Below are 10,993 nucleotides of genomic sequence, written 5' to 3' on the forward strand. Positions count from 1 at the left end.
AAAAAAAAAAAAAAAAAAAATACAGCGAAGCTTTATTTTCCCGAAAAAAACAAATAAATACAGTAAGTGCGTACAAATCCAACCTAATTTCCTTGAGAAAAAAAAAAAATCAGAGAAAAATTTTCTCAGATTTTTAGCCTTGATTTCAAAAGTATACCATGAAAAAAAAAAAAAAAAAATCGAAGAACACGAGTCGCTCTACGAAACGGTTATTTTCAGTATACTAGTCAACAAAAATTCAAAACAAGTAAGACTAAAAAAAAGAAGACGAAGACGAAGAAGAAGAACAAAAGGAGACAAAGCGACCAACACTGCAAAATCTTAATTAAAAAAATTAAAAAATAATTAAAATATATTAAGCTATCGAAATCCGAAACTCGTTTCGTAGTCGGTTGAGAAGCGAACATCGAGACGACGAAATCCAAAAAAAAGAAAGAAAAAAACGAAGTCTACCTGGAGAGAGAAACCTCCGGTGTAAGTTCGCCGGGGAATCTAAGTAAGTTTACCGCCGGGGAGAAAAGGGTCACTAAACTTTGAGATAGAACAGTAAGGGAGCATATATATAGATCCTAAAACAAAATCCTAAAACATTTATAATCTAAATTAGAATGTCATTGGGCCATTATGGGTAATTTTCCAATTTTCTTCACTACTTCCGCTACGTGGCACGCGTTAAATTAATGCTGGTGAGATTAATTTCCTTTTTCTTTTCTTTCTTCTAAACAAATTAAATAAAATATCTGGATTATTACTTTAACTAAAAGGATTCTATCTTATGAAAAGGAAAAAATCAAAGTAAAGAAAAAAAAGATAAGGTTAACAAGAATTTAAAACTTTTCTTCGAATAATTTTGTTACCAGTTTAAAACATGTGTTTTTAAAATTTTATAGATATGTGTCTTTATCCTAAAATAATTAATTTTAAAAAAATAATTAAACAAATTAAATTGAAAATTAAATTTATTTAAAATTTAAACTGTGGAATGATAAAAGTCTGGTATTTTTTTTTAACATAAGTATGAAAAATCGAATTAAGCTGTGGATTATTACTTTAACTGAAAGGGAGATCTATCTTATGAAAAGGAAAAATCAAAGTAAAGAAAAAAAAATATAAGGTTAACAAGAAAAAACTTTCCCTAGAATAATTTTTACCAGTTTTAAACATGTGTTATTTAAATTTTATAACTAAACTTTAAATATCTTAAATTCTATATATATATATGTGTCTTATCATCTAATAATTTAAGTAAAACAAAAAAATCAATAGAAAATTAAACTTATTTTAAAATTGAAACTGTGGAATGATGTAAGTATTTTTTTTTTTTTTACACAAGTATGTTATTTGGAAGAGTATACTTTGTATGGTCTCTTCTTGTATAGTTATTTTGGAAATTTGCATTTATTAACAAATAGACAAAACAAAACGCATAGATTTGCAGATTCCGGTTACCTTTAATCCCTGAAAGTTCGATATCTAACTGTTTTTCAGAATTCGAATCCATAAGCTGAGTTCTGTATAGAGAGAGGAGGATTGAACTTTGGACTACTCAAATCTGAGCATTGTTTATATTTAACAAAAGAAAACTATGTTATTGAGTATTGACCTATTCATAATGCATACAATTAGATTAGTATATTTTCGTTTCCTTAGTATAACGCAGGTTAAGCAACTTTCATTTAAAGTTCAAACTCTTTGTCTTAATGCACCGACGCCTTCAGTATATACTAAACAAACATTACAAAGAATTCAAGTAATATCGTAACTCTTCTTAGTAGTCACTGTTAAAGCATTTACAATGATTTTTTATTTTTTCTTCTATAAAAGAAATATTTTATAATAAAAGTAAATTTTCTTTCAATCTACCTCTATTTTTACCTCTAAAATAGAGATTGCTATTTTTTCTTTTATTTATAAAAAAATTTTATTTTAGAGGTGAAAATAGAGGTGGATTAGAGTAAAATTCATCTTTATTATATAAATAAAAAAAAATAAGAAAAACGATAGGAGATGTCTTAGAATTGTAATGAGGGAAAAAGGTAAATTGTGTTTTTTTAAACGCGGAAACACGGTACGTAAAAAAACGTAGTTACGTCTGGGTGGGGTGATGATGAATAAATGTTTGTTTCGCAGACGTTAATGAGAAGCGATCCCAAGTACTCAACAACATACCATGTTCATTCCACGGATGCCAAACGAATAAAACGATCCACCTAAGAATATGATTTACTCACAAACAAAAAAAAACTACTTTGATATTGAGAGATTGTACCTGTATACATATGGGAAGAAAAAGATCTCAAGGGGTCCCTTTTAGAAAATTAGCGTTAGAGGAGATTAGTTACTTCTGTATCATCACAAATCTGTAAAGTAGGAACACCCACTAATAAGTAGGAACACCTGTAAAGTGTAGATTAGATTTGCGATGGAATATTTTATGTAAAATAGGTTTGTAATTATATTAGTATTAAATGAACTAGACCATAATTATTGTTTTAATACTCCAGATGTAAGCAAAGTAACCAAAACAGCGAATTAGACAGCCCAGGGAAATAATTTTTTTTGAAAAAGGGTCGGGGACTGTAATGCTGCCACGTCTACAAACAGCAAGGCTTTTTTGTAAATAATTTCAATATTTTAAAATACTTTCTGACGTGTGAAGCTCTTTTGTTCTTATTGGTGACGTGTCGGTCACGTAGAGAAACCACTGTTTACGTGTCAGTTGATCAACCGACTGAAATTACAACTTCTTCTTTTTTTCCGGACTGTTTAACTTGTTAATCACTTTGTTTTAAATCTCTGTTTGTAATTTGAATTTTCATATTCTACTATGTAAATAAAATAATCATTCCATTTTTGGTTGTTTCCTTCTTTATTAGTGTTTGAAAATATGGAACGAATGGGACATAAAGGAAAAGAATTTACTGAAAATGACATTACTAGTCTATCATTAATTAAATTAGCCTCTCTCCTACACTCCAGTCGAAACAAGCACACAATGGTAGATTGTAAAAATATTAAATATCATCGAACAATCATTTCACTCTTCAAGTACAGTTGTAAATGTAGATTAATTAGTAATACTTAATTTTGAGTATAACGTACGCAAAATTCATCATTTAAATCAATTGTAGTCGTTATACATTTATTTGCACATATATGTAACCGATATAATTATCAACCAAGTAAAGATGCAATGACCATTTCGTATCCGCCGTTTCGCTAAAGTGCAACTTTGACACCTCGTTTATTTATCAACATATGCTCATTAAGTCATTATTGTAATATAGCAATATCACCAAACCGTTCTACATAGGAAGATGGATCATCACATATGCTCATTATGGTCTACCAATATCACCAAACCGTTATACATAGAAAGAGGTGGAATGTGGGACGTTGATTATTGAATATTCATGCAATCTAATTTGGAGTTTCGGTTATGAACTAGTTATCTTCTGCTTTTCGTTGAATCATTAAGCCATCCATAAACCATCTGAAAACCTACGACTACATAAGTACACTGACTCCACTAAACCATTGGAAAAATGTACATCACCTGATGCAGTGCAGTTTACATTTACCTACAGAAAAGTCTAAGAGCAAAAGAGACTGGCTATATATGCATTTTTTATGTTGCTTAGTTTTTTTTTTTACTTTCATGAATGTTTTTAACCATGACTTTGCATTTGTAATCTATTGATTTAAAAAATAAAGATTAAAATAAACAAAAGAAAAAATATTTCCAATTCTATAAGAATTATTTCTTTTTTGGGGCAAACTACAGTAATTATTTCATCGGAGGAGAATGCTAACAAGAATAGTTAAGTTAGATGTCTTTATTATGTCATGAATTTTGTTTACACCATATCTATCCAAAATAATTAATGTTCACAACTCACAAGAGGAGAATAATAGTAAGGAAAGATCAAGATATATGCAGTCTTAAGATAAATGTCTTTATTATGTCATGAATTTTGTTTACTTCTTTCTTTTGTTTCTTTCCTCGTGTCAACGACATAATCTTCTTTTTCTTATTATTGGTCATAAAGAAATAAAGTAACTAAAGGTTTATATTCACGTCGGCCAATAGGAGAATCAATATTCCCTCTTACACGAAGCTTCTTACAAGGATATCTCTTATGAACAAACTTTATAAAAGTATGTTTACAGAACGCATGAGTGTTATAAGACATATTCGCGTGATTTGTTCAAATCAGAGAATTAATTTAGTCGTCGTAAACTCAAATATCATGTTTTATACTTTTATTAGTTGTTAACTCATATGTTAAATTAAAGTACGGTCTACTCCCTTTATATCATGATAAATGATGATTTTTTAATATTATTTTTGTATCACAAAAAATAATTTTCTGTATAATTTTTCAATTAATAATAAAAAATTATAAATTTTAAAAATCATTAAACAAGAATTTATAAATTTGATGAAATACTATTGGTTAATAATTATAAAATATTTTATTATAAATAAATAATATATTTATTGCTAAACATTCAATTTTTTTTAATTTATGTAAAAATTCTAAAACATCATCTATTACTATAAAAAACGAGTATACACCGTCAATTGTTTCTCTATTCTTGATAATTTTTCTATTTCCCACCATTTCTTCATCGTGTGTCTAATCTCAATCACGTCGTTGTCATTCATACTACTTTGGTTATGAAAATTTAAAACAAAAACAAAAGCGGGGTTAATTTCGTAATCTAGAAGAAATTATTGGTAGGATTATGATATAAAAACATACAACCATGAAATATATAATATTTTGGGACCATATAATATTAGCTCACACCCAAACATATTTAAAAAACTTTTTTCTTGTCGACTATATTTTCAAACATTTGTTATCTGTATGTTTAGAAAATATCTGATTCTTACCTACTTTTATTTCTGATCGTGATCAAGTAAACACTATATTTTCAAACATGTCCATTTGAATACGAAAAGACATGATGAAATTCCAACAACAAATGATCATTTTATTTTATTTTGGTCATTCTTGTATTCTTGCAATATTGAAATGCATTCATCATCATCTAATACCTTACAGTTGGACTAAACAATAAAACGATATTTTAGAACTAGGGGTTATTGGGGATGATATTTTGCTAATCTAAAATATAAGTGTATATAACCCATCGAACAGCTGATTAACAAAATTTAAGCATAGTGTTCATCATTTGAATTGGCCAAATAAATTTTTTTTTTTTTTTTTTACTTTTTAACTATATTTATAACAATAAGTTACAAGTCTAATAATGTAATGATTTGTCCGAAAATCTAAATAGATCTTTCTATAAAGGAGAAACAGTCAAAAAGTGTTTTGGAATCAGAAGTTTTGAAGAGTAAGAAGGTGGATTCGGTAAAGCCCAATACCATTCAAATGACGAAGCCCACCAAACCCAATACTGAGCAACGGTCGGATAAGAAAAAAGAGAAAGCTTCCTGCAACCAACCTATTGCTAAAGCAAAAGCAGTGAGTTGTAACAAAGGACTGCAGATAGAGACAAAGAACAAGTTTGACGTCCTTAGCCTCATTTGTGATGGTGACAACTGTCCAAATGATTAAGGTCCTATGTATAAATAGAGTCTAACCATCCTTGTAAACATTTTAAGAGAGTATGCAATAACAAACAAAAGAACTTTCTTCATATTATCTTAATTCTCTATATGGTATCAGAGCCATGACATTGTCCACTAAGCTCTATTCACAACCAGTGATAAACATCACTAATTGTGTTACTGTGAAACTTACAGAGAGAAACTATCTGCTCTGGAAGTCTCACTTCGAATCGTTCCTATGTGGTCAAGGGCTCCTAGGGTTCATCAATGGCTCAACCCCACGTTCTGCATCTGCTACCAAATCCGACAACACACCAAATCCAGCTTACCATGCCTGGATCCGCTCAGATCAAGTTGTAAGAGCTTGGCTTCTTGGTTCGCTAACAGAAGATATCCTCACAGAAGTTGTCAACACAACAACATCTCAAGAGGTATGGAATTTCTTGGCTGGTCACTTTAATAAGGTCTCATCTGCTAGGTTGTTTGGTCTGCAACGAAAGTTACAGAATACTGAAAAGAAAGAGAAACCTATGCTAGAATACTTGAAAGATCTTAAGAGTGTCTGTGAGCAACTAGCCTCGGTAGGAAGTCCTGTTAGTGAGAGAATGACAATCTTTGCTGCTTTAAATGGTCTAAATCGTGAGTATGAACCGATAAAAACTTCGATTGAGGGTACCCTGGATGCTACTCCATCACCTACTCTCGACGATGTGATCCCTCATCTGACAGCTTATCATGATCGCCTCATGTCGTACAATGAAGAATCAAACATCACTCCTCACTTGGCGTTTAACTCTCAGCGGTTTGATGGGTCTTCCTACAACAACAGAGGACGAGGAAACTCACAACGATCTAGAGGAAGAGGCGGATATTCTACCAGAGCCAGAGGATTCCACCAGCAAATGTCTTCCTCCTCGAGCTCATCAGGGTATTCTACTGACAACAACCGACCAATTTGTCAGATATGTGGAAAGGAGGGACATGTAGCAGCAAAGTGTTGGCACCGCTTTGACAACAACTATCAGTCACCACTCCCTGCAGCTTTAGCCGCACTGTGCATCACTGATGTCACAGATCAAGGAGGTCACGAGTGGGTTCCAGATAGTGGTGCCACTGCTCACATCACCAGTTCCCCTGTTCACCTGCAACAGTCACGTCAATACACTCGGAGTGACACTATCATGCTTGGAGATGGAAATTTCTTTCCAATCACACACACTGGTACTGCTGTTCTTCCAACAACAACATGTACTTTACCACTTAAAGATGTTCTAGTAGCTCCTGGTATAGCAAAATCTTTGTTGTCTGTTTCTAAACTTACAACATATTACCCTTGCTCCATTAAGTTTGATTCTGATGATGTTCTTATTAAGGAGAAGACAACAAAGAAGCTTCTCACTTTGGGTCCACATCTTAATGGATTGTACACGCTCAAGCATCAATCGTTCCAAGCATTCTACTCATCACGACAACATGCAACGTCTGATGAAGTGTGGCATAGACGTCTTGGACATCCTAACAACAAGATCATGGAACAGTTAATCAAGAATAAAGCTATAGTCATCAATAAAAGTACCAAGCATGTATGTGAGGGATGTCATCTTGGGAAAAGTAGTCATCTTCCTTTTTCAGATTCTCAGTTTGTTGCAACTAGGCCATTAGAAAGGGTTCATTGTGATTTTTGGGGTCCTTCCCCAGTTACATCTGGTCAAAGGCTTCAGATATTATGTAATCCTGATTGACAATGGGTCTAGATATTGTTGGTTTTATCCATTGAAAAATAAATCAGACTTTTATTCTACATTCTGCAATTTTCAGAAGCTTGTTGAAAACCAGTTTGGCTGCAAAATTAAAATGTTTCAGTGTGATGGTGGTGGCGAGTTCACAAACAAACAGTTTCTTAATCATCTGAGTCAGTGTGGTATCCAGCAACCCATTTCCTGCCCCTACACTCCTCAACAAAATGGACTTGCAAAAAGAAAGCACAAACACATTACTGAACTAGGTCTCTCCATGATGTTCAGCAGCAAAGTTCCTCAGCAATTCTGGGTAGAAGCCTTCTTCACAGCAAATTTTCTGAGTAATATCCTCCCCACTACAGCTCTAACTGACAATCAAAGTCCCCATGAGAAGCTCTATCAATCCCCTCCAGTTTACACAGCCTTAAGGACATTTGGCTGCACTTGTTATCCAACTCTCAGGGACTATGCAGGAAACAAATTTGATCCAAGATCTCTCCGCTGTGTCTTCTTGGGCTACAACATCAAATACAAATGATATATATGCTTGTATCCACCCACAGGGAGGATCTACATCAGTCGCCATGTTCTGTTTAATGAGTATGAGTTCCCATTTTCTGACATATACAAACATCTTCACAACAAAGGAGGATCAAAGCTCCTACAAGCATGGCAACAAAGTTTCCAATTTCATCAACCACCGTCTGCTCCAACTCAAGTCTCTTCACAGTCTAAACAAAGTCAGACACTGTTCTCTGATGAAGATTTTCCTCCTTTGAGTCGTACCACAGTTGCAACAACTATCAAACCTGTGAATGTGACAAGTAATGAAGTTGTAACAATTGATGCAGACACTCATGTTCCTCAAGAAGGATCAAAGTCCATCGAAGATACACAAAGAAATGCAGATACTCCTATTCCGCAAGAAGGATCAGAGTCCATCGAAGATACACAAAGAAATGCAGATACTCCTTTTCCGCAAGAAGAATCAGAGTCCATCGAAGATACATAATCAACTATAGAGAACAAACAAAGGGAGAACCAACAATCTCAGTCCACACATTCAATGCAAACAAGATCGCAATCAGGAGTACGAAAGCCTAATCCTCGTTATGCCCTGCTCACTCTCAAAGCTTCTTATCCAAAACCCAAGACTGTAACAGAGGCTTTAAAGGATGAAGGGTGGACTGATGCAATGACAGAGGAGATTGATAACTGCAAAGAAACAAACACGTTCTCCCTTGTACCACCTGAACCGGACATGAACATTATCGGTTGTAAATGGGTATTTCGAACAAAGCTGAAGTCAGATGGTTCCCTTGATAAGCTACGAGCAAGACTTGTGGCAAAAGGGTTTCACCAAGAAGAAGGTGTTGACTACTTCGAGACCTACAATCCAGTTGTAAGAACCGCAACAGTTCGCCTTGTTCTCCATGCTGCCACAATAATGCAGTGGGAACTCAAGCAATTGGACGTCAAAAACGCCTTCTTACATGGTGATCTCACTGAAGATGTATACATGCTTCAACCACCATGCTTTTTTTACAAGACTAAACCAGATCATGTTTGGAAACTTCACAAATCTCTCTATGGACTCAAGCAATCACCAAGAGCATGGTATGATAAGTTCAGTACATTCTTACTGGATTTTGGCTTTTTTTTGTAATATGCAAGATCCCTCTCTGTTCATATACGATAAAGGCTCCGACATGCTTCTGCTATTACTATATGTTGACGATATGGTGATTACCGGTAGCAACACAGCTCTTCTCAACAAACTCCTGGACAGTATGAATCAAGCTTTCAGAATGAAAGATCTTAGCCAACTTCAATACTTCTTGGGAATACAAGCAACTCACCATAAAGATGGATTGTTCCTTTCACAACAGAAATATGCAGAGGATCTTCTCTAAGTAGCTGGCATGTTTGATTGTGCTCCTATGCCTACACCTCTACCAGAACAACTCAATCAAGTGCCACATCAGAAGGAACTCTTTTCTAATCCAACCTATTTCAGGAGTTTGGCTGGAAAATTGCAGTATCTTACTCTAACAAGACTTGATATCCAGTTTGCAGTGAATTTTGTCTGTCAAAAGATGCATGCCCCTACCATGTCTGACTTCCATCTGCTCAAAAGAATCCTCAGATACATCAAGGGGACTGCAAGAATGGGTATCTTCTTCAACAAAAACACCAATTTCAAGCTAAACGCTTACAATGACAGTAGTCATTCTGACTGTAAAGAAACCAGGAGGTCCACAACAAGCTACTACACTTATCTTGGCAAAAATATCATCTTTTGGTCTTCCAAACGACAGTCCTCAGTCTCCAAGAGCTCGACTGAAGCCGAGTACAAATCACTGTCAGAAACCGCTTCAGAGTTAGCTTGGATCAGCAACATGCTTCGGGTCTTACGCATTCCTCAACCAGAAACTCCTGAGCTCTACGGTGACAATCTTTCCTCCATATATCTCGCTGCTAATCCAGTCTTCCACTCTCGAACTAAGCATTTTGAAACACACTATCACTATGTTCGTGAGAGAGTAGCAATGGGAGCTTTGATCGTCAATCACGTACCAGCACATCTTCAAATTGTCGACATATTCACAAAGTCTCTTCCACTTCGACCTTTTGCAGAGCTAAGACACAAACTTGGTGTGGTTTTGCCACCCGCACTAAGTTTGCAGGGGAGTATAAAGGAGAAACAGTCAAAAACTGTTTTGGAATCAGATGTTTTGAAGAATAAGAAGGTGGGTTCGATAAAGCCCAATACCATTCAAATGACGAAGCCCACCAAACCCAATACTGAGCAACGATCGGATAAGAAGAAGGAGAAAGCTTCCTGCAACCAACCTATTGCTAAAGCAAAAACAGTAAGCTATAACAAAGAACTACAGATAAAGACAAAGAACAAATTTGACGTTTTTAGCCTCATTTGTGATGGTGACAACTGTCCAAATGATTAGGGCTACAATATCTTAGTCATATGTATAAATAGAATCTCACTATCCTTGTAAACATTTTAAGAGAGTAAGCAATAACAAACAAAAAAAACTTTCTTTGTATTATCTTAATTTTCTATACTCTCCACTATTGATATTTAATGAAATATTGCAAGAGAATCTAAAATTTTAAGAATAACTGGAATTTGAGGTAAATATCCTTATCAACAACTAACTGCAACAACTTAATTTTGTCAAAAGGAAAGAAAAACACAACTTCAAGCATTGGATGCTTTCTCTGTTCATTACAACATCGAACGAAAATGGTTATAAGCATGAAGTTAAGTTAAAGAACCGACCGACACAAAAATAATATTTTCTATTGCGATGGTTGTTATAAAACGAATCGAATAACAAATTTTCAGTGATTAATTAGTGAGATTATTTATATTATAAAGGCAAAAACAACACTTTGCCTAATCAAAACGCAAGAGACAACATAATAAAGGATACGTCTCTTTAAGTTCTTACTTATCTCAATGCTCTCTCAACTAAATTTGATCAGAAAGAATAGAATAAAGCACACAACTCACAAATCAAGTCATTAGCAAAATTACATGTGCATAACAAAATACGAGGAGACGAATTGAACAAAATATTAAGAGTACAGATTGGTTAGAAAAAGCAAATTGACAACAACATCAAAAAAAAAAAAAAAAACCCCGTCT

This window comes from Camelina sativa, chromosome 18 (genome assembly GCF_000633955.1).
Source record: "Camelina sativa cultivar DH55 chromosome 18, Cs, whole genome shotgun sequence".
NCBI lineage: Eukaryota > Viridiplantae > Streptophyta > Magnoliopsida > Brassicales > Brassicaceae > Camelina > Camelina sativa.